Source organism: Mus musculus, chromosome 10 (assembly GCF_000001635.26).
Source record: "Mus musculus strain C57BL/6J chromosome 10, GRCm38.p6 C57BL/6J".
Classification (NCBI taxonomy): Eukaryota; Metazoa; Chordata; class Mammalia; order Rodentia; family Muridae; genus Mus; species Mus musculus.
In genome coordinates, this window is record NC_000076.6 from 19,661,081 (window position 1) to 19,687,169 (window position 26,089).

The window sequence follows — 26,089 nt, forward strand, 5'->3', positions numbered from 1 at the left end:
TTTCTCAGTTGTTTTGTTTTCTCTTGGGTATATGGTGGTGTTCAAACACAAAGTTGGTATGGTGGGTACCTAGAACATGTTTTTATCAACTTAAATATCAAGAGGAAACTCTTGAAAGAACAGTAATATTTATTTTTGATTAGAATGGGAGTACATGGGCCATAGTCAGCTATGAAAACATTCACAGATTTGAGTAATGGGAAGCTGTTCTATGTCTCTGTGTGTATGTGTGTGTGTGTGTGTGTGTGTGTGTGTGTGTGTCTGTGTGTCTGTCTGTCTGTCTGTCTCTCTATATGTATGTCTCTGCTTCTGTCTGAATGTGTGTCTCTCTCTCTCTGTGTATATCTTTGTGTGTGTATGTCTCTTTCTGTGTGTGTATGTTTCTGTGTGTGTCTGTCTCTTTCTCTCTCTGTATATGTCTCTGTGTCTGTCTTTCTGTATGTGTTTGTCTGTCTGTCTCTGTGTGTGTAGGTCTGTGTGTGTGTCTGTCAGTGTGTGTTTGTCTGTCTCTGTGTGCATGTGTCTGTCTCTCTCTGTTTCTCTATGTGTGTCTGTCTCTGTGTGTGTGTGTCTATTTCTCTCTCCCTCTCTGTCTCTCTCTGTCTCTGTCTCTGTCTCTGTCTCTCTCTCTCTGTCTCTCCCTGTGTGTGTGTGTGTGTGTGTGTGTGTGTGTGTGTGTGTGTGTGTAAAAGGCTGTGGTAGATTGTGTTTCTGACAGTGATTTGAAAGTTGCTATCAGGAAATCGTGAATGACAGTTCCTGCTTTGTGATGTCTCTGCTTTGTTTATTTTTTGTTGCTCATATAAGGGACTCCATTTTCATTATGATAGCTTACATAACTTCCAGTTACATTAAATAGACAGGAATACCAAAGATACAGGTTTTTCCCTGGATAATTGCTATTATCCCAGTAGTCTCTACAGTCTTCACTTTCTTCTCTCTCAAAAATACCTACTGAGAATGGTAACTAAGTCATCTTATTATAAACCTAATATTCCACATGTTCATAAATATCAAATTGTAGTCACTAATATTTGTCCAATGTCTTATCTTAAGAGGTATTTTTTATATGAGTTGGAGATCTTAAACCCACTGTGAAGTTCTAGAAACACAGATTCAGAGAGGCTAGGTAGGACAGTCAACATCATGAGTTTATACTGATGGCAGAATAAATACTGATGCCTCTTAATGTCTAGGACAATGGGCTTCTTCCAAAATGGCGTTACTGAAAGGTAAGAGAGTATTCCTCTTTTCATTATATTACCTGTTTGGCCTAGAAGATGCAATTCTACAATGAGGATTTTTATTCCTTTGAATCTTAGAGGTCTCTTTAAAAATATTCCAAGCCTCTACCCATCACTAGGAGTTAAAAGAGAGGCAATACAAATGGGATTCTATTACTATCTAAACACCCTTTCCCGGTGCGCAACAGAGACAACATGGGAAAAGAAGCAAAGGCCAGTGAGTGAAGACAAGCCTGTGAGAGGGCTGTGGTAAGCAGTTCTGAGCTAAGAAGGTTTCTTGTTTACTCTTCTTGTGACAGCATTACTGGGAAGAAAAAAAAAAAAACAAATTAAGAGTGAATAGGTTTATTTGGGCTCAAATCTGAGTGTCCAGACCATTGTCACATAGAAGGCATAGCTATGGAAGCATGAAGTGCTGACACGTGCATCCATCTCAGGATGTAGAGAGGCAGAGTCTGAGATTCTGCTTGCTTTCTCTTTGCTGGTCTGTCTTGGACTCCAGTCCATAGGATAATGTTGCCTATATCCGGAGCAGGTCTTCCCGCCTCACTTTAATCTTTGTGGAAATGCCTCCACAGATAGACTCAGAGTTTCCATGGGCAACTCTAACTCCAGCTAGACTGACAGAGACGATTAACCAACACAGAGAGCATCATCATGCCCAACTCCCCTTCGCCTGTGTAGTCCTCAGTGAGTACCAGCTGATTTGAACTAAACAGAAACTAATAGTGACTCTCACTGGAAGCAATCAGAAGTTAGTTTGGCCTAAATCTTCCTCTTGTGGACTAAGGAACAAAAAGACCCTATCCAGTGATGGCAGCCCAAGATTCTTCATGTGAAAATGTAATTTCAAAATGCCATTCTAACATCAAATCAAAACAGAACAAAACACAATGCTGTGTCAAGATATGACCAAGTATCCAGGAGATCATGAATCTGAGCCTGTCTGATGCTTCTGACAGGTGGGATTCTGGACCCTAATTTTCTCCTGAAGATGGTCTTCCCTTCTTCCCTGCAGTATCACGGGGCTGATCCACTGACTAGAGGCTCAAGAGTAAGGCTGTTAGAAAATTGGAAAGAGAGGCAGCTAGAGAGCAGATGTTCCTGCCTTATAAATTAGAAGAAGATTATGCATAGCCAGCTGTACCGTATAAATGCCCAGTTTTTATACCACACCATGATTCTCTGTGTTTATCATATGGTCCAGCAGCTGGTCAATTCTGCCCCCGACTCCCATATATCTATTCCAATCAAGCATTGGCTGGGGATTTATTTGTTTGTACTTCTCCATTTCAGTCAGGATCCTTGCCTGCAGTGTTACCTTACAATGTGATAGGAAATGAAGCCAGCAAGCCTTTTGTCTCACAGAAAGAATCTTCACTCACCTGTACATAATGATGGCTACAGAGGGAGGGAGGGAGGGAGAGAAAGAGAGAGAGAGAGAGAGAGAGAGAGATCAAAGTTTTTATATATTTTATATATTACATATGTATATATTTTATATAATATATTTTATTTATTTATTTAATATGAATATATTTTTTATATATTCAGAGGCACTGAAATAAGGTGGAAGCATTGTGGTTTGCCTTGTATAGCTAAGAAAAAGGACAAGAGACTTCACTGTGTTTAAGAGAAACTGCTGAGCTAAATCTAAAGCTGTGCACCTTGCTACACGTATCTCCTTTGTACAGTTAATCCATTGTTCATTTGCTTGGGACCTGGATGCATGAGCCTATCTCTATGATTCAGTCAAAGGCAATGCTGTCCTTCTTCTCAAACCATCAAAGAAACTCAAAGCTAACCCAATAATCAACAACATGAAAATATTATTGACTTAAACTTAAAAGGAAGCGCTTACTTTTCTATTTCCCTGGCAAGTAGAGGGATTTTAGAGCATAAAGCAATGGAAGAGGTCATGCTGGCAAAAATTTCAATATTTTGTAGCATACATAAGGCTTTGCGAATCTTAAAATCATCATAAAGTGAATTCAAGAGGGAATGAGATGAGAACTCTGAAGCAGAGATGATAAACAGAGTTAATATTCTTAATATTTAAAGACTTAGAAATCAATAAAAATACCAGACCAAAAACACAGACAGTTCTTGGAAGAGGAAATTTAATTGCCATTCATTTTTATTTTTCAGCTCATTAATAATTTTCCAATCTTAAAATGTCATTGTATGTATGAATTACAAAAATATCTAATTATAATATTCAGTTTGACACAGATGGAATGAGATCAATAAATTAGGGAAGCCAGTTTAGAAACCAAATGGCTTTAAAACATTCACATATTTTGATTGACTAGTAGTATTTCTGGGCTTACCAAAGGCAAAAAGATTTTAGCCCAGATAGAAAAGAAAGGAAATAGTTCTTTATTAATTATTATTCTTGTATTATTGCTACTAATAATAAAACACACAAAAGTGGAAAACATCAAAATGTTTTTCAATTATAGGAATTTTGTAAAGCATATAAGTGTGTCTTTTAGGTTATTGTATTCTCATTAAAATATTTTTCTTGGAGCTAGATTTATACCTCAGCAGGTAAGAGGACTGGCAACTTTCTTAAGTCCCAGGTTCCATTCCCAGCACCCATTATCTATAAATCTAGTCTCAGAGAATCTATTGCCCTCTTCTGGTCTCTGTACTATACACGTGTACACAGACATATATACAACATTACATCCATATATATATATATATATATATATATATATATATATATACACATATATAATAAAAGTAAAAAAAAACATAAAACCAAGGATCCTAGGAGCTTGGTCACACCAGGATCTCAGGATTGCAGAGGCAGCATGACTCCCAGGAGCACTGACATACCCAGGATCTCAGGATCAAAGGATCCCAGAATCACAGGATCATAGAGATTGCTGAACTCTAAGGAGTTCTGACACAACCAGGATCAGAGGAAGGACAGGCCCCAGTCATATATAGCAAGATCAGGTAGCACTAGAAATAATCAGGTGGCAGAAGGCAAGCACAAGAACATAAGCAAGAGAAACCAAGGTTACTTGTCATCATCAGAACCCAATTCTCCCGCCATTGCAAATCCTGGTTACACCATCAAACCAGAAAAGCAAGATTTGGATCTAAAATCACTGCTCATAATAGTGATAGAGGACTTTAAGAAGGACATAAAGAACTCCCTTAAAGAAATACAGGAGAACACAGGTAAACACTAGAAGCCCTTAAAGAGGAAACACAAAAACTCCTTAAAGAATTATAGGAAACACAATCAAAGAGGTGAAGGAAATGAACAAAACCATTCAAGAACTAAAAATGGAAGTAGAAACAATAAAAACATCACAAAAGGAGACAAACCTAGAGTTAGAAATCCTAGAAAGGAGGTCAGGATTCAGAGATGCAAGCATCACCAACTGAATACAAGAGATGGAAGAGAGAATCTCAGATGCAGAAGATACCATAGAAAACATGAACACAACAATCGAAGAAAATTTGAAATGCAAAAAGATCCTAACACAAAACATCCAGGAAATCCAGGATACAATGAGAAGACCAAACTTGAGGATAATAGGTATATACGAGAAGGAAGATTTACAACTTAAAAGGCCAGTAAATATCTTCAACAAAATTATGGAAGAAAACTTCCCCAGCCTAAAGAAAGAGATGCCCATGAACGTACAAGAAGCCTACAGAACTCAAAATAGACTGGACCAGAAAAGAAATTCTTCCTGTCACATAATAACTAGAACAATAAATGCACTAAACAAAGAAAGAATATTAAAAGTAGTAAGGGAAAAAGATCAAGTAACATATTAAGGCAGACCTATCAGAATTACACCAGACTACACACCAGAGCCTAAGAAAGCTAGAAGATCCTGGGCAGATCTCATACAGATCCTAAGAGAACACAAATGCCAGCCCAGGCTACTATACCCAGCAAAATTCTTAATTACCTTAGATAGAGAAACCAAGATATTCCATGACAAAACCAAATTTACACAATATCTTTCCATAAATCCAACCCCTCAAAGGATAATAGACTGAAAACACCAACACAAGGAGGGAAACTACACCCTAGAAAAAGCAAGAAAGTAATCTTTCAACAAACCCAAAAGAAGATAGCCACACAAAAAGAATTCCACCTCTAGCAACAAAATAACAGGAAGTAACAATCACTTTTCCTTTATATCTCTTAACATCAATGGACTCAATTCCCCCCAAAAAGACATAGACTAACAGACTGGATACTTAAACGGGACCCAACATTTTGCTGCATACAGGAAACTCACCTCAGTGACAAAGGCAGGCACTACCTCAGAATAAAAGGTTGGAAAACAAATTTTCAAGCAAATGGTCTTGAAAATCCAGCTGGAGTAACTATTCTAATATCAAATAAAATCAATTTTCAACCAAAAGTTATCAAAAAAGATAAGGAAGGACACTTCATACTGGTCAAAGGAAAAAAAAATCTACCAAGATGAATTCTCAATCCTGAATATCTATGCTCCAAATGCAAGGGCATCCACATTCATTAAAGAAACTTTACTGAAGCTCAAAGCACACATACATGGTACCCCTTCCAAAATTGATCATATAATTGTTCACAAAACAGGTCTCAACAGATACAAGAAGATGGAAATAATCCCATGCATCCTATCAGATCGCCACAGACTAAGACTTGTCTTAAATACCAACAAAAACAACAGAAAACACACATACACATGGAAGCTCAACAACTCTATTCAATGATAACTTGGTCGAGGAAGAAAGAAAGGAAGAAATTAAAGGCTTTTTAGAATTTAATGAAAATGAAGACATATCATACCAAAACTTATGGGACACAATGAGATCAGTGCTAAGAGAAAATCAACAAGATAGATAAACTTTTTGCCAGACTAACCAGAGGACAAGAGACAGTATCCAAATAAATAAAATCAGACATGAAAAAGTAGATATAATAATGAAATATATCTTAAAGTAATTATTCTGTTTGTTGAATATTAACAGTTGGAAATATTAAAATCATGTTTTACAAACATCATGGAAATATTATTGATAATTTTCTCACTGTGCTTGAAATTAGCATTTTTTTGTTTTATTTGAGACAGGGTTTCTTAGCATTTTCTTAATGTTTAACTTCTAAGAGTTTTTGCTATTTTGAAATTCTTAAAATATACTTACTGATAAAATAATATCTCTCCTGGAAACACTGATAATCTTTTTAAAGTAAACTATTAGACAATGTACACAGATATACTATGCATTTAAATATTCTCTCACTATGTCAGGTGGTATCATATATGGGCTTTTGAATATATTTCTTAATTACTCATCTTTAATATTTTATGCTCTTTTATATGCTTAGCCCCCAAAGGATATTTTATATGTTTTGAAACAATTTGGTATTCAACATTAGATATAGGATCCTCAGTCATGGATAGTATTAAGTATTCATTAATAGTATTTTTAGGGTTTGAAGGGATATGAGTATAAAAGTTGAGCAATTTTTATGAATTATTTTATTCTCAAAATAATCAATATTATTAATATGTTTGATGTATAAAATGTATTTAAATAAGAAAAAATAAAAATACAGTATAAAAATTGAAAAAAAAGAAAAGAAAATATGAAACCATATGATCTCAGAAGAACTTGCAGTGACAGGAGTGGATGCACATTCTTTTGTCTGACTTCATGTGACAGCTTTTTCATGGACACTCATCTGTGGGTGTGTTATCTGGTAAAGCTCTCATCTGTGCCTGACATGTAAGGATTCCTATTTTGGATCTTAAGTATTACTTCCATTCTCCGTTGACCTTTGAAATAACTCCCTGAACTTGGCTTACATTTCTGTGCTTCACCAAAGAGTAAGCCTAGACTCCCTGAGTTCAGCTTCCAGGGCACTGATCTGGGCTCCAGTTTAAATGCAGATTGACCAAGCTTCACAGCCACGCTCTGGCAAACATTGGATGGAGGTCGGGGACGCTTTTGCGAAAAGGATTGAAGTCCCTGAAGGGGACAGGAACCCCATAGGAAGACCCACAGAGACGACTAACCTAGACCCCTGGGAGCTCTCAGAGACTGAGTCACCAATCAAAGAACACTCATAGGCTGAAACAAGGACCCAGCATGTACAGAGCAGACGTTCAGCCCAGTCTCCATGCGAGCCCCACAACTGGAGCAGAGGCTCTCCCTAAAGCTGTAGCCTGACTGTGGTATCGGTTCACCAACAGGGCTGCCTTGTCTGGCCTCAGTGGGAGAGGATGTGCCTAATCTGGCAGAGACTTGATGTTCCAGGGTTGGTGGAGATACAGGGACAGGGAGAACCCTCTCAGGGGAGAAGGGGAGGTGAAAGGGGGAGAGTCTCTGTGAGGAGGAACAAGAAGAGGGGCAGCATTTGGGATGTAAATAAATAAAATTTTAAACAAGAAGCTATTGTCATATATCCTAAGCTTTCAGTTTAATACTTTTGTGGGGCTTCTGGGTGAACGAGTGGGTCTCTGATTCTTGGGCCTGCTTTGGGACTCTTATTTTTCTGTTGGCTTGGCTTGTCCAACTTCAATATGATGGTTTTGTTTTATCTTCTTATATTTTATTTTGTTGTTACCTCTTAGAAACCCATTCTTTTCTGATGAGAGACAGAAAGGGAAAGGGTGTGGGCGGGAGAGGAAGTGAGGAGAAGCTGGCAGTGGTTGAGGGAGGAGAAAGGATATTCAGATTCTACTGCATGGGAAACAAATCTGTGTTTCGTAAAAGGGGAACATTCATATGTTGCCATTCTAACTTTCAAGGTGACAATACTAGGAAGTGGAACTGTGCTTTGCTATGGTAATCATACCTGACAGAGACAGAAGAGGAAAGGCTAATTTCGGTCATGGTTTCAGAAGTTCATCATTTCTTGGCCCCAGATGCTTGAGCAGAACATTATGCATCGAGATTGGTGAAACCGACTCAGCCACATCATGGTTGACTAGGCAGCAGAGAGAGAGTGGGATCAGAGCCAGAGGTTGGTTATCATCTTCCAAGGCCCACCCCCAGTGAGTTAATTCTGCCAATCAGGATCCACATCCTACAGGTGTTTCACATTCTCCTAAATAGAGCAACTAGCTGGGGGATAAGCAAATCCCCGGGCTGTGGAGGATACTGAAGATACACACTTAGCCAGGATACTACAGAGACCCTTAGAGAATGGAGAAGGAGCTTTCATCAATGAAATTAATACTCTTAGCAAAGAGGCACAAGAGTGAACTTTCATCTTTCTACCCTCTGAGAATGACACAGCAAGAAAGTGCTACCCAGGAACCAGGACATGGGGTCTCAGCAGACTCAAAACCTGTCCAATCCCTAGAGCTGTGGAGGGAAAATGTATTTTAGAAGCCACTAAGGCTGTGGTATTTTATTATTAAATCCAAGCTAACACAAGTACTTTTATGAGGACAAACTAGTATTATTCTGAGTATTTCTCTCACCATTTCATACAGAATTGCAAGCTATTTCAAACTCTCAGATATACTATAAAAAGTGGCATCTTTTGAGAGTTTTTACATTAACTTTTGCATGTAAAATCTTGGTAGACGGTCACTTCTATTAGGGACCACACCATCCATGTGGCATTGTCTTCTTCTAAGAACATAGTATATGCTGATGGGTACGTCTCTGAAGCCACTGGAGCACACTACAGAAAATCCAGGCAACCTCTTGCTGTGATACTGTAACGAGCCTTGCTAAAAAGAAGCCAAAATTTGTAGGGCAGTCTTGCCAGTGTGTGTGTGTGTATACATATACAACATATACATATACATATACATCATATACATATACATCATATACATATACATATACATATACATCATATACATATACATATACATATACATATACATCATATACATATACATATACATATACATCATATACATATACATATACATATACATATACATATACATATACATACAGGAGGAAAAATTAGAATCAGGACTTCTTTGCTCTGCTTTTGTTTTTTCTACTAAGAAACTCTCTGGTATCTGAAGGTAAGTTATGCCTATAAACCACTGATCCAAACATCCAAATCTGGACCCTGAAGTTTGACTGAGCCACTACTGTTAGATACCCCAGCTGTTAACTACACAGGCTACGAAGAGAGCGATCTCAAAATGGCTCATCAAGTGACTTATAAATATTAGTTATGCAAGAAGGAGTAGTTTGTGAGTTTTTCCTATTATGATGCTAAATCTACTCTCTTTATTAAATACTAGTACCTTCATTTTTCTTTATTTAGTTTTTAACCATATTCCAGTCACACATCAGGATAGAGGTATGCATGTTAGTGTTGGTAGATGAAGGCTCACTAATATTTTCTCTGGCATAGAGAGGATTTATATAAGGCTATAAAAGTGAGTTTGAAAATATTTAACTAAAATATACTATTACACATTATTTTACCAAGGAAATAGTTTTAAAAAGCAAAAGTGTTTGAACTAAGTCCTTCATTTTATCATCTCATTTAAACTGGTAGTTTAAATTCTACAAACACATCTATAAACACCAGCTTGGAATCATGGGTCTTGAGTCAGAAGCATCTTGATGAATGCAAAACTATAGACACAAGCAAAGCAATTCCTAAACACATTAAGACATAGGTAACCCCAAACAGTCAGCCAAGTGGCTTAAAATAGTGATAACATGAGAAACATCACCTTGGTTCTATATAGTTGGGCACCATTGTGATTTTTAAGGCTTTAGATTTTGCTGCTAATAAAAACTGTAAATGGATTTCCCTTGCCACCAATCACTTCAGCTCAGATCCACTTCTCCAACAAACATAATTATAAGTATAATCGCATGATTTACAAGGTAGGCTGTCATCAACCTAGAATACAGATGATGCAAACATCTTTTCATAATAGGATGTGACACGCCCATGGCCAGCCACACTAGACAGTCTTTGTCCCATCTAATCTCGTCTAGGGAGCAGACATGCTAGGAAAATGGGTGCTCTCTTCGAGAACACTGTCAGGCTGGTGTTAGATCAAGAAATAATATTCATTTGGAGAAACAAGTGCAACCGGTTGGAAGTTGGTTGGTATTTTGAGGCAGTAGTTTGGTATTAGTTGAAGGTTTGAAGCCACAGTGGGCTATTTGAAAAACAGATATTTAACTTCAGAAACAGAGCAAATGATCCTTCTAGTGTCATCTAATATCGGCCATCAGATGCGGTGTAGCAGCTATGTTAGAAGTGTTCGGTGATTTATGCTTAGGACTCTATGTTTTAGTAAAGAAGAGTCTGTATATGCCCGTGAGTATACAGTGCGCCCACTGGTCTCATCCCCAGGGATTTCAGAGGTATTTACATTTTCTGTTGTTTAGGTTTAAGGGATGAAGTCACTGGTCCAAGAGGAAACACAGCTTGAGAGCAACAGCCTTCAAAGCTGGAAGGAAAAGAAGCCAAGCCCTAGTGAGTGTTTCCACGCAGCTCATGGCTTCCCAGATATTCTCAGACACCCTTCTATTCAACCCCCAGGCAAGATGGCCAAATCCCTGTCCTCTCAGTCTAGAAAATACTGTTGTAGTCATTTTCTTTTAAATATCCAATTTCTCTTACAGCCATTATTGTATTGTGGAATAAAATTCAGGAAAAGCTCCACTTTCCACCAGCTAGAATCCCTCTTAACCAGAAAATTTCACACTTATATCAACTTGAATTATAAGCTTGCAGAAAACAGATCACTTCCTGACAATTATTAATAAAATTTAGTTTATTAGAAAGATACAAAATAGTTCTAAGAGGTTTGGGGCAAACCATGCCCTTCAGCAGAAACCAAGATAAGCAAAACCCCACAACATCCTGCTGGACTCTGCAGATCCTGGGTACTTGCTGAGAGTCTCACATCTGCAGCAAATGATATCTAAATGGCCCCAGGCCTTTGGCATGCACAGTCCAAATGAGACCATCTGCTGGCTATACACATTGGCTATATGCTTTCTCTCTAACAGCTAGTAAAAAAATAGAAAAAGGCCTATGTCTCTGACAACCACTCAGGAAAAAAGAACTGTCTTCTCCCCATCTTTGGATTCTGCCCAAATAAGAATGATAAAGAGTGTCTAGAACCACAAATGTTAGGGCCTAATGACAGACACTGACCTACTGTGGTGGTCTGAATAGAAGTGGCTCCCATAGGCTCATGTATTTGGATGCCCGGCCATTACGAGATGGCACTACTTATCAGAGATTAGGAGATATGGCATTATTGGAGTAGGTGTGGCCTTGTTGGAAGAAGTGTGTCAATAGGGGCAGGGCTTTGGAGATTCAAATGCTTAAGCCAGCCCCAGTGTCTCTCTCCTTCCTGATACCTCTGGATCCAGATGTAGAACTCTGAGCTACCTCTCCAGTACTATGTCTGCCTGTGTGCATCTATGCTGCCCACTATGCTGATACTGGATGATACCTCAGAAACTGTAAGCAAGTCCCGATTAAATGTTCTTCTTTATAAGAGTTGCTATGGTCATGGTGTCTCTTCACAGCAATAGAACACTGAGAGATCAGTGTTATTTGACTTACATGTGTCAATAACTCCCTTATTTCTCATTTACTCATGACAATGCTAAAGATAAATCAAAGCCACAAGAAAATGAGCTACAACCTGTAAGGATTATATTCAAGATGTTATACAAGTACCATTCTAAACATCAAAGTGATCCTCTATTATGCTTAACAGATTTCTAATATTAGCTGTCTGGGTATATATTCTCCTTTTAAACTAATAATCTATATGTGATATGTGCAGTAGCAATATTGACCATAGCCCGGGCTTAATGAAAATATCCATTTCCTCAAGCACACACTTACCACAGCACTTGAATCTTTATGAAGAGATTAGTGGGTGTTCCATTTTGTACATTAAAAGTATACCTTCTTCAAGCTAAAATACCATTTGTCTAAAGGTTTTAACGGAATCATACTCTTAGCTCAGAATAGGAAAGTTGTGGCATAATACTGCATTGAAGAGCTCAATTTTACTTCTTGGTAGAGCACAGCACATGAGTGACCCCCTGTGGCCATATTTCCTTTCTTTTTATTTTACTTGTTATTAATTATTATATTTGTTTACATTTCAAATGTTGTCTCCCTACCAAGTCACCCCTTTGACCCCCCCCCATCTCCCTCCCCTTTGCCTCTAAAAGGGTGCTCACCCACCCACCCACCCATTCCAATCTCATCCCTCTAGCATCCCCCTTCTCTGGGGCATCAAGCCTCCACAGGACCAAACACATCCCCTCCCACTGAGGCCAGATGAGGCAATCCTCTGCTACATGTGTACCAGGAGCCATGGAATGGCCCATGTATACTCTTTGGTTGGTGTCTTAGTCTCTGAGAGCTCTGAGGGGTCCAGTTGATAGTATTGTTCTTCCTATGGGGTGGCAATCCCCTTCAGCTCCTTTAGTCCTTCCCCTAACTCTTCCATTGAGGTCCTCAGGCTCAGCCCAATGATTGGCTGTGATTATCTGCATCTGTCTTAGGTGCTGGCAGAGCCTCTTAGAGGATACCCATGCCAGTCTCCTGACTGGTAGCACATCTTGGCATTTGCAATAGTGTTGGGGTTTGGGGTCTGCTGGTGGGATAGATCACATGATGGGGCCGTCTCTGGATGGCCTTTCCTTCAGTCTAAGCTCCATGTTTGTCCCGTATTTCCTTTATACAGGAGCAATTCTCAGGTAAAATTTTTGAGATGTGTGAGTGGCCCCATACTTCAATTGGGGGCCATGTCTATCTACTGGAGGTGCTCTCTTCAGGTTCTATCTCCCCACTGTTGCGCATTTCAACTAATGCCATCCCCACTGGGTCCTGGGAACCTCTCACAACCATGGCATCTGGGACATTCTACTTGTCCCTCCACCCCCATTTCCCGTCCACCCCCACTTCTACATATTACTATTCATTCTCCTGGCCCTCTGGACTTCTTTCCTGTCTCTTCCCATACCTGATCCTGTCCCCACTTCCCCCCTCCTCTCCCACCAGGTCCCTCTGTCCCTCTGCCTCCGGTGATTATTTTGTTCCTTCTTCTAAGTGGGACCGAAGCATCCACACTTTGGCCTTCTTGTTAAGCTTCATATGGTCTGTGAGTTGTTTCATGGGTATTCTGAGCTTTGGGGCTAATATCCACTTATCAGTGAGTGCATGCCATGTATGTCTTTTTGGGTCTGGGTTACTTCAATCAGGATGATCTTTTCTAGTTCCAACCATTTCATTTTGCCTGCAAAATTTGTGAAGTCCTCATTTTTAACAGCTGAATAGTAAGTACTCTATTGTGTAAGTGTACCACATTTTCTGTACTCATTCTTCCATTAAGGGACATCTGGGTTGTTTCCAGCTTCTGGCTATTATAAATAGGGCTGCTATGAACATTGTAGAACATGTGTCCTTGTGATATGGTAGATTATCTTTTGGGTATATGCCCAGGAGTGGTATAGCTGGGTCCTCAGGTAGTACTATGCTCAATTTTTTGAAGAACCACCAGACTGATTTCCATAGTGGTTGTACCAGTTTGCAATCCCACCAGCAATGGAGGCCTGTTTCTCTTTCTCCACATCCTCTCCAGCATCTGCTGTCACCTGAGTTTTTTTTTTTTTCAGCCATTCTGATTGGTGTAAGGTGGAATCTCAGGGTCATTTTGATTTGCATTTCCCTGATGACTAAAGATGTTGAACATTTCTTTAGGTGCTTCTCAGCCATTCAAGATTCCTCAGTTGAGAATTCTTTGATTAGCTCTGTAGCCCATTTTTAATAGGGTTATTTGGTTTTCTGGAGTCTAATTTCTTGAGTTATTTGTATATTTTGGATATTAGTCCTCTATTGGATGTAGGGTTGGTAAAGATCTTTTCCCATTTGTCTGTAGGTTGCCATTTTGTTCTATTGACAGAAGCTTTTCAGTTTCATGAGGTCCCTTTGTCAATTGTTGATCTTAGAGCTTGGGCCATTGGTGTTCTGTTCATGAAATTTCCCCTGTGCCAATGTGTTTGAGGCTCTTTCCTACTTTCTCTTCTATTAATTCAGTGTATCTGGTTTTATGTGGAGGTCTTTGATCCACTTGGACTTGAGCTTTGTACAAGGAGATAAGAATGGATCGATTTGCATTCCTCTACATGCAGACTGACAGTTAGACAAGCACCGTTTCTTTTTTCCACTGTGTGGTTTTGGCTTCTTTATCAAAGATCAAGTGACCATAGGTGTGTGGGTTCATTTCTGTTCTTCAATTCTATTCCATTGATCTTCCTGCCTGTCTCTGTACCAATGCCATGTAGTTTTATCACTATTGCTCTGTAATAAAGCTTGAGGTCAGGGATGGTGACTCCCCCAGAAGTTCTTTTATTGTAGAAAATTGTTTTCACTATTTTTTCACTGGGTTTTTTATTATTCCATATGAAGTTGAGAATTGTTCTTTCTATCTCTGTGAAGAATTGAATTGGAATTTTGATGGGGATAGCATTGAATCTGTAAAGTGCTTAAAGCCAGCCTTGATGATAGGCACATAGCATCTGCAGCAGTGGTTCTCTTGAAAGCCAGATCTGGATGTGTCATCATTGGAAAACTAGACAGTATACTTGCCCATTGAAACAATGACCTAGTAAGCTCAATTTTCCCTAATTTTAAAAGTTACAGGCTTGGTCTTAATGATTTGCACAAGTCTTTGCTCATAGAATAATACATATGCATAAATATTACGCATATATGCATATTATATATTTTACAATATTCATTACTCATTTGTTTGGAGCATTTGACAAATACTTCATTTATAGTCCATTTGATCACCATAACCACTTCATTGTCTTCATAATTTGATAGGTGAGAAATGAAAGTTAAAGATTGAGAAATTTAGATACACCAAAAGGGGTGTTAAAAGAAGAATTAAAATCTCTCCTATGCTGTTCTGTTCGTTTCTAACATGTCCCATGAAGGCTTCTAACTACTTGTTTATTTTTAGTTTATGTCTGTGTTTACTTCCTATATGTGTGTACACCACATGTATGTCTGGTGCTTATAGAGACCAGAAAAAGGCATCAAGTCTCCTGGAACTGGAGTTATAGACAGTTGTGAGCTACCATGTGCATATGCAATTTGGGCTAAACCTGGTCCTCTACAAGAGCAGTAAGTGCTCTCAACTGCTGATCCATCTCTTCAGCCCATCAGGACTACTTTTAACACAGAGGAAGCACCCCTCAAGACTTTAATACTTGGCATATATTTCTTTATGTTATTTTATATGTATAAAAAAATAGTGGTTAATAGTGAGGTGGCAGGAGCATCAACATATAAATATTAAACAAAAAGATCTTTCTGGGGACAGTATTTGTAGTCATAGTGGGAGAGAAGAATGGCGATGGCTTGCTGCATGCTAGGGACATCTCAAATTTTGCTTCATGTTATAAATGGCTGAATCTCTGCCTCATCTCTGTGGTTCATGTAGATTCTTATGGTGGTTTGAATATGCTTGAGAAGTGTAACCTTGTTAGAGTAGGTGTGTCCTTGTTGGAGGAAGTGTGTCATTGTGGGGGTGGGCTTTGAGGCCCCCTCCTAGCTGCCTTCTGATCAACTCTCACTTGGCTCCTTCTCCAGCACCATGTCTTCCTGGACACTGTCATGCTTCCTTCCATGATGATAATGGCCTGAACCTCTCTGTACCTGTAAGCCAGCCCCAATTAAATGTTTGCCTTTATAAGACTTACCTTAGTCATGGTGTCTCTTCACAGCAATGAAAACCTTAAGATATTTCCATAAGAGAGAAAACTGAGACACTGAAAAGTTAAGTAAATTGCTTCTGTGGGTTGAATTTTATCTTACCAAGATTCATATAATGAAGTTCTAAGTCCCAGTATCTAGGACATACCTTTTATTTTTCTTTTTTGATTAAAAATTTTTGAATACTATTAAAGTTGAGAATCACACTGGAAATGGCTGGGCCTCTAGTCCAACATGATTGTTGTCCTTATAACGTGAACGGCTAGGATGAAGCAGCCACTCAGATGAGGAACGTACATGCAAAGTCAGGAATTATGCTGCCAGGTGCCAAGGAATATCAAAGATTGTCAGCAATTGTCACCAGAAGCTAAGCATGGGACAGGGAGCAGAGTCTCGCTGGCGACTCCAGAAGAGCTCATTCATAGCAACACCATGTTTGAGCTTCTAGGCTCTAGGACAGGGAGATCGTATATTCATTCTGGTCTAGGCCACTCTACTTGTGGTACTTTGTCACAACAGCCCTAGAAAGAGGAAACATGGAAGATGTAGAAGGAAAAGGTAGATATGGGGGCAGAGGTGCCTGGGGCCCAATGGCAGCCAGCATCTGGGATCAGGAGGAAAAAGATTTTATGTAGAATCCATATTGTAGATACAGTAACTGTTCCAACCTCTCATTTGTATTTCCTGTAACAAGAATCTGCAACTCAATACCATAAACTACGTATAAAGAACTTTATATAATAAGCTGTGTACAATAAGCTGTACATATTTTCAGTGTGCATATACCATGAAAATGTTCCCCAACCCCCACCTTTTCCACATAGATTTGACTTCTGGTTTTGTAACTTGAGACAACTCATCCATCTAGTGCCTAAGGAAATTGCGAAGGAGGAAAGATGGTGCAGGTGGTCAGATTGCAAGGGACATTGGAAGTTCCCTTACTCTCCAAACAACTCTAATAAAGGAAAACATTTAATTGGGGCTGGCTTATTGGTACTGAGGTTCAGTCCATTATCATCATTGTAGGAAACATGACAGCATGCAGGCAAACATGGTGTGAGAAAAGGAGCTGAGAGTTCTACATACACAGGCCTAGAAGGGGACATTAATTACACACTAAGCAGGGCCTCAAAGCTCATTCCCATAGTGACACACTTCCTCCCCCAAGGCCATGTCCATTCCAACAAAGGCACACCTACTAATGGTGCCACTCATCATGGGCCAAACATTCAAACACATGAATCTGTGGAGGCCATACCTACTCAGACCAGCATGAGAACCATTTGTAATTAAGGTATCAGGTGGAGAATAGTCCAATCCTTGAGAATCAGAGGCTTAATCATAAATAGGAATGAACCTGGTTTGACTTTACTGTAAGACGGCTTTCAAAGCCAAAATGGAGTCAGGGTTTGGAGGCGGTGCCTTGGGAAGAGATTACATAGGAGAGTGGACACCTCACAAACAGGATTAGTGCTCTTAGGAAGGATGCTTTAGAGCTACACCTCACCCTGTCAGTCTTGAGAGCACAGAGCAGAAAAATCAATTCTGTGAGGAAGCCAGCTCTTGTCAGGCACTGACTTTGTGGAGTCCTTGACCTTGGGTTTCTTAGCTCCAGAGCTGTGATAAATAAATTTCTTTTTGTTAGAAGCTGAGAAATTTATAATAGTTTGTTCGCCTAAAGAAACGAATATATCATGGACTCTAACACTTCATTCACAACAATGAAACTCTAACTAAGACAGAAGTTGGTACCAGGAGTAGGGTGTTGATATGATAGGCAGGACCATGATTTTATTTGGACAAATGTGGATTTGGAGAGTTTGGATTAGGAAAGCAGTGGAGAGCATTAAGTGGGGCTGAATGGGCCATACTAGTAGGAACATGGAAGACAATTGTACTGAGATTGGTTTGAACTGTGGGGGCCTGGCTCAAATGGTTTCAAAGGAGAAGAGCTTTAATATGTTGCAGAGAGAGAGTGAAAGAGAGAGGGAGAGAGGGAGAGAGGGGGGGGTATTTTGGTGAATAATGTGGCTGCTTTTTGCCTTTGTGTGAAGAGTCTGCCTGATTCTGAAGTGAAGAGATTTAGATTGGTTGCATTGACAAAGGAAATCTCAATAGACCGTGCCCTGTGGTTCACTCCCGTGAAGATCACTTTAATCAACTATAGAAAGCTTAGGAAAGAAAAATACAAGATGTATGGTTCAAGTATTAAAGGGGTACCAGGAAGTGGAATGGAACTAAATCCTGTGTTCAAGGAGATAAAGAGATTATGGGAGTGATGAGATCTTACCCAGCTAAGCTTATCATTTATGTGTTTGCAGTTGTACAAAGGATAGTTACATCATGTTAGGCATTAATATGACCAGGTTATTGTCTTCTTTTGGACTTAAGGAGATATGATGATGGATTGTTATGGCTCTTCTTGTTTGTCACCTTGACTATATCTGGAATGAGCTTCAATCTAGAACTTATACAAATCTTGTGAAACAGTAAAGGCTTAGGACCTTTAATACCAGCACTCAGGAGATGGAGGCATGCAAATCTCTGAGTTCAAGGTCCAGGACTTGGTGGACTGTAACTTTTAAGTTGACATAAGCCTTTTTCCCCCAAGTTGGCTTTGGTCAGTGTGTTTATCACAACAACAGAGAGGCAAACTAGGATAGCAATCAACATGCAGTACTAAGATATTTTGCACTGTTTTCTGTATACTAAATCTTTGCACATTGGTATGCTTAGAATGGACTTTCAACTGATTTCTTTTCCTCTAAGTATATTTGTAGAGGTTTTTATAAACCCTAATTCCATGGAATGTTAGCAAATGCTACATGAAAGCAAAACAAAACAAAGTACAACCCCAAATCTATAATCAAATGAATTTCTCTATCACCAGACGGTTCAGAAAATTTAAAATTGCCAGTGTGAATCACCAAGGCAAGAATCATAAAACAGTTTACTCAAATTTATTTGAGAATAAATCTCCTTTTTTAAACTGAATTGAATAGGACTAGTATTTCTTGGAAAGACACAGACTACTTACTAATTAAGTTCATTTTCTTGTATATCAATGGAGGGCAGCAAAATGCTCCTTCACATGGAGAATGGCCGAGAAAATAGTCATCAGGAACTAAGGTGCTACTATAGGTCACAAATGGATCACAAATTGACAAAGCCAAAGTCATTGAAAGTCATCAATCACTATGATTTTACAACAGCATGGGGAAGATGGCCTCTTGTGAATGTCTCTAGCCCAGGCTGGCTTCAAATTCACTGTGCAAACAAAAATGACATTAGACCCTAGCGCTAGGATTGCAGGCATGATCCACTATGCCCAGATTAAATGGAGGGCTTGTTGCATGCTAAATAAACACATGACTAACAGTCCCCAGTGCCCTGGTGACAATTTTGTACATATCATGAAATTTGGCAGTAGGAATTCGTTAGTGGTTTTGGGGGATCAATTATGCAATGATAGAACTGTTTGAATTTCATCCTTCCGATCTTCCACAGTTGCTATGCAGTGGTCCTTTATTTCTCTTTTGCTTTGACTCTCACAAGCGTGGAGAATTCCCAGGCTTCTTTTGCAGGCATGAACGTCCTGGTAAAGGCTTCTCTAGAGATGAATAAAAGTAGACTGTGACAGAATGCTGTGTGATTTCACAACTCTGTAAAAACACATGGACCAGACTCAATTGACCCACAGAGATTTCTTTCCATCCATTTTAATACCACTTTCCTAATGGCCTTGGCTGTTCTGTTCAGTGGGATTTTATGATGTCGTCTTTGCAGGGGCCGACACACTTTGGAATTCCTTGTCTACTTTGTTATCATAATTTGTGATAGATATTAAAGGCATATGTAGTTGTACTGATTTTTCTTACAATGATATCTAAAGATTTATATTTACTACTTTCTTTTCTGGAACTAGATTCATAAATCTACTTTTATTGTCACCCTTTACTTGTTGGCTTAAAGAGTAAACAACAGCAACAAAATATTTTTAGGAGATAGAGATATATTTCAGATTGATAGATTTTTAGTTAAAAGGGAGGTGTTCAGATTCATGCCCTAGAGGGAAGAGGAATAATTTCTGAGACTGTAGAGTTATGATGAATAGGTTTTAACTGGCACATTAGAATTAAAGGTTAAAACAAAAATCATTTTTAAAAGATTTCTCTATTTTTAATTATGTGTGTGTGTCTGTCTGTCTGTCTCTGTATTTCTGTCTCTGACTCTCTGTCTCTGTCACTCTCTGTGTATGTGTGTGTGTGTGTGTGTGTGTGTGTGTGTGTGTGTGTTTCTATGTGTGTGCATATGCACACGCAATATCTATGTGTTTGTGTCTAAGAGCTCAGAAGAAGGTGTTGAGTCCTTTGGAGCTGGAGTGACATGCAGTTGTGAGCTACTTTATATGAGTGCTGAGAATCACACTTGTCCTCTGGAAGAACAGCAAGTACATATGACCCCTGAGCAATCTCTCCTGTCTCATAAAACCAGTTTTAAATGCTATCAAATTGAAAAGAAAAGTTGCGATTATCATATTGTTTATTAAGAAACATAAATCTATTTACTTTAAGTTTCTTTCTTTTCCTGGATCTTGGGTGAGCTCTCCTGAGTGCCTCCCCCACAAGAGATACTGGGCAAATCTTTTCACACCACAGAGTTTAATGAATCTTTTATTGGGCCTCTACCTTTGTAATTAATCTCTGGGAGTGCTCTCAAACCCTCAGCCATAAAGCATACCAGAATAATAAATTATTATAAAGCATTTGTAAATAGCTAAGCCTTGTCTAAACATCAAATAATAATGAAGGGAAGTGGATGTAGGTCACCCCAGATGGTCTGTAATCCCTTTAATTCTCAGGCTGATCAGTTCTGAAGAGGGATTTCTTCCTTTTCTTTCTTTAAAAATATATTTATCATAACAGGAGTGGTGTCTCAGTAGCTAAGAGCACTTAGCTACTCTTGTAGAGGACTTGGCTTCTGTTCCCAGCACCCCATGGGTTCACAACTGTCCACCTAAGGCTGTAACTCTAGTTCCATAATATTCAACGTTCTTCTGGCCTCTGAGGGTACCAGGCATACATATGTTGTATACACATAGACACAGCTAAACACTCACATTCATAAGATATAAAATACATTTTGAAAAATTTAAAAATATGTATTTATCAATAAAATATAATTCTGATTATAATTTGTTGAAATTTGACATATAAAATTTTTCTTTTATAAGTTTCTGAATTAGTTAGGGTTTTACTGCTGTGAACAGACACCATGACCAAGGCAAGTCTTAATAAAACAACATTTAATTGGGGCTGGCTTACAGATTCAGAGGTTCAGTCCATTATTATCAAGGTGGGAGCATGGCAGTATCCAGGCAGGCATGGCACAGGCAGAGCTGAGAGTTCTATGTCTTCATCCAAAGGCTGCTAGTGGAAGACTGACTTCCAGGCAACTAGGGTGAGGATCTTATACCCACACCCACAGCGACACACCCATTCCAACCAGGTCACACCTATTTCAACAAGACCACACCTTCAGATGGGGCCACTCCCTGGTCCAAGGATATACAAACCATCACAGTTGCCTTGGTCATGATATTTTATCACAGCAACAGAAAAAGAATGAAAACATGGATGCTAATCTGTGCACATCTAGGCAATTTGAATATTCCAAAGAAATACTATAAGATGCTTCCTTGAAATGGCAGATTGAAAACAGAACGAGATGGGATTATAAAAAAGAGGGAAGAAGAGAGGGAGAAAGATCCATATAATTTATAGTGCTATAACTTTTCTATTTTATTAGTAATAATTATTTCTCATCATCATATATGCCTAACTTATAAATTAAACTTTATTGTAAGAACGCCTTTAGGGAAAGAGTAACGTTTATACAGAGTTTGGTACTATTTGTAATTTTAGAGCCCTAAAGGCAAGTCAGTCTCAGGATGCCTGGCCCTGTTCATCAGTAAGGAAAGCTTAATGTCACTCGCCTTGTCGGCCAGTGGATGATGAGACAGGGTAATAAAGGGGAAGGCGCTTCACTGATGGCAGTGTGCCATGTGAATGGAAGACATTAGCTTCCAACAGTATCTTGAAGTGTGTGTGGGAACACTTGAGCTTTGACACTTTGCTAAAATGGATAACAAATGTGTCACATCTTTCTGTAGCTCTCACTGCTTTGTCAGAAGTGAAAACATGGCTGTCGTGTGATTCCCATGAACACTTGTATCCCCGTTAGAGGTGCTCTGGTGGCCATGGGTGCTACAGGGAAACAAAAGCATGACTGGAAACCAAGATCCTGGACTCTCCTGGTGTAGAAGGTGAGCAGGCTGCTCAAACAGGTCATCTGCTGCTGTAGAAAATGTATATCTTTAGACGTGCTAGTCTTACCCTCTTAAAATGGCAATTGTGCTGTGTACTTGAAAAATGGTTCTATGTTGACATCATTTTATTGCTATTGACAACGTGCTTGTTATAAAATATGACCTAAAGTAATTTATAAGAAATAAAATGACTTAAAAAAATAATAATTCGCTACAAGATGAACTACAAAACATAAGTTGGAAGAGAAATACTGCACCCCTTTAGTAATGTTAGTTACTAATTCTTTTGGTCCTTGCTATTTAAACTTCAACAGGCATTTGAAAGAACTCCTCCCCACCTCGACACACACACTAGGTATCTGGTTAAAATGTGGATTTCCTCTCTTCATAGTGGGCCTGCTACTGTGTGTTTCTCTTGGCTTTGGGTAACACAAAGCTCCTCTTCAGCAGACCGCAGCTTAAGCAGCAGGCAGAAGTTACACAGTAGACAGCAGGAAGACCAGATCCCCACACCTCTGTAAATTCCATCCTAGTGACCGCTTCCCGTGGTCTTCAAGAGCTAATGTGCTCTGTGCTTCCATTCCAGCTGGGGTCAGAATGAAAGGTAATACTGACGCCAAGGTAACAACTTGGTTACTAGTGGTGTCTAGTGTGTAGGACATTGCTCAGCATGATTTCCATATGGGCTTGTGCCTTGAGCCATGACCAGGTCAGCTGCCCAGCCTTCTGCAGTAATGCTGGCTTGTGAGACCCCCAAGTGAGAAAGTAGAGATAACACTCATTTTCCAGGGCTGGCTCACTTCCAAGATGAAACAAGGCAGATAGGAATTCAAATACCAAGTGTTTTTTGTTTTTTTTTTTTCCTAATGTGGCAGGACCACTATGTGGTTGCTGGGAATTGACCTCAGCACCTCTGGAAGAGCAGACAGTACTCTTAACCACTGAGCTATCTCTCCAGCCCCTAGGAGTGCTTTTCAAAAGTTAAAATCGGACTAGAGAGATAGTTCAGTGATTAACAGCAGAAAACCTGGGTTTCGATTCCCAGCACCTACTTTGTGGCTCACCAACCGTTTGTAACTCAGGTTCCAAGGGATCCAGCACCCTCTTCTGGCCTCCACAGGCACTGCATGCAACTGATGCACAGACACACGTGCAGGGAATAAACTCATACTCTCAAAATAAAAAATGTTAAAATCATGACATAGTAACGTGTTTCTATATATTCCACATAGTGTTGTGGATTGAGGAAGGGTCACAATTCAGGCTTGCTGTGGGTACTCTGTGGGGCTAAGAAGAGGTTTGTAGATGGGATATACACCACCACATCCCAGGAGGGCACACTACTGTCAGTGCCAGGTTCTGTGCCCACACTTTCCATCCTAACGGTGAGAAACTCTAGACCAGAGATCTCAACCTTCCCCATGCTATGACCTCATGTGGGGACCCCCAACCACAAACCTATTTTTCAGCTACTTCGTGACTGCAAGCTTGTCTCTGTTGTGAATCATAATTTAAATATCTGATATGCATAATATCTGACAGGTGACCCCTGTGAAAGTGTTATTTGATCCCCCTCCCCCAAAGGGGTTGTAACCCACAGGTTGAGAACCACTGTTAGAGGAAGAACTCTTTAGCCAGCCTGGGGGAGGGGCTGCATAGAGCAGGGGCCTTCATCTGTTCCCAACAGCGTTTACTGGAGCTGGGGCTTTCTATTGATTGGATGGAAACTCTTTGCTACTAGCATCTGAATATTTTCTCACCCTCCCCAAATCCATATGCCGAAACCTTTTGAATATTAAAATAGTTAGGGTATATTTTAAAGTATTTAAAGTATTTTTTGAAAAAAATTAAATTCATAGCTGTAATTCAATGACTTCAGCTTACACAATACTCTGTACTGGATCCATTCATTACATCTCAGTTCTCCCCCATACTAATGTCTTTTGCCTTCCCTGTGGCTTAGCTAAAGTGACCCATTGTGGTGATTAGTTGGCGTTGACCGTTAACCTCACAGGATCCAGCATCACCTAGGAGACATCCCTATGAGGGATGATAGTTTAGGGTATCTGGGCATGGCTGTAAAGATTATCTCGGTTAGGTTAATTGAGCTGGGAAGACCCACTGTACTAGTGGGTCACTAGACTGTACTAGTAAGCTGCAGCTTTCCTTGGGTTGCATAAAACAGGAGAAAGTTGGCTGCGCTCGGGTGAACTTTCCTCTGCTTCCTGGCTGCAGATGTGACCAGCTGCCTCAGGCTCTGCATTTTATCAGGACTTCCCCTCCAGGATGGACCATCCCCAGAAACTGAATCAAACGTTCTCCTTTATTTTGCTTTTGTCACAAGGCATGGAAATAAGTGAGACACCCATGAAGATTGGATGTCTCAAAACACTTTTTTTTTTTAAGTTCTTTAACCCTGGTTGAAAATTGGACCTCTAATCTTGCAAGTTAGCAACACTTAAAAAATATATCAGTGTAAATAAGACAAAGTATAAAAGTGGGTCTCAAAAGTAAAATAAAAGCATAAAAGATGATTTTAAAAAATATTATCTTGGGAGGTAGATCCATGATTTTAGAACTAAATAAAAGTATCATAACTACAGCTATTTCCACATGAAACACCAACAAGCAATTGTTGAAAATGGCCAGACGAGGGTAGGAGAAGGGAATAGGGAGGAGAGGCTGGGGAGGGGTGAGGATCAAGGGGAAGGAAGAAGGGGGCAGAGAGAGTTGATTTCTACAATTTTTTTTTTCTGACAATGTTGAAACTGTGAAAAAAGATTTCATTTAAGGAATCCTGATGCAAACTGGCTTTTTTCATCCCTCCCTTATTCTCCCAGAATTCACCAGAGGTCAGCAGTCATGGGCTCACCACCATTGCAGGCTCAACTGTCTGAGTGTCTCTCATGAGATGCACCTTGCTCATCTCATGAGAGAAAGCCCTGTGTCTGCTTGCTCATTCCTGTGTCTCAGAGACTAGTGCCTGGCCAGCACATCACAGATGCCAATCAATTTTTGCAAAGAAAATTAGGGATTGATTCTTAGCTTTGGAATCATGATGGATTTATTCCTTTCTTTCAGGGGCCCGTAGCTCTGGTCATAATCTGTTGCCATGAAACAGGATCGACCCAATAGGCATTAAATTACAATGCTATTTTCATTTTCTCGGTATTCTAACCTCTGTTTGCAATAGGACATTCAATTTTTGAGAGACAGAGACAAAGAAAAAAGACAGAGAGACAGACACACACACACACACACTCACAGAGAGAGAGAGAGAGAGAGAGAGAGAGAGAGAGAGAGAGAGAGAGAGTAAAATGTGTAACTCTTACACTAAATGGAATCCACCTAAACTTTTTACCTGGGTAGATCATGAGGTCACATGAAACTGTTTGGGGAAAAGAATGAGGTGAGAGAATTTTACAAATGTATTCTTTACATGCAACTGAAAGGTCCACATTTGACCATCAGAGAAGAAGGCCCTGTATGGAAATTTGATTATTTTGTCTTCCATTGCCCCCTTTTCAACCAATAAAACCACAAGGCAGTACCAGGTGATCTAATGAGTTGTTAGATCTACCCCTCCCCCATGATTTTGCTAAGTCTGGAAACTGAAATGAAGCAGAGGCCAGGACAAGACACAAGGTAGCAACCACTCTAGTGTTGCTAATGTCCTGCCATGCATTTGAGGCCACTGATACCGTTCACAGAGCAACGTGACAAAGGGCACATCCCATCAATTTTTCCAACTCTGATCAGTAGGGAGCCAACAAAGTCACACTGCATTTT

General features: G+C 39.5%; 1 long non-coding RNA gene across 1 annotated transcript in view; it reads right to left on the reverse strand.

The window, feature by feature from the left end:
• Positions 1-868: 868 nt before the first annotated feature.
• Gm33332 overlaps positions 869-26,089 on the reverse strand; it is a 56,859-nt gene continuing 31,638 nt past the window's right edge. Inside the window, exons 2-4 of the long non-coding RNA XR_380146.2 lie at positions 8,071-8,202; positions 2,630-2,645; positions 869-1,548 (exon numbers count right to left, since the gene is read on the reverse strand). This is a non-coding gene — a long non-coding RNA (predicted gene, 33332). The remainder of the gene's footprint in view (positions 1,549-2,629; positions 2,646-8,070; positions 8,203-26,089) is intronic.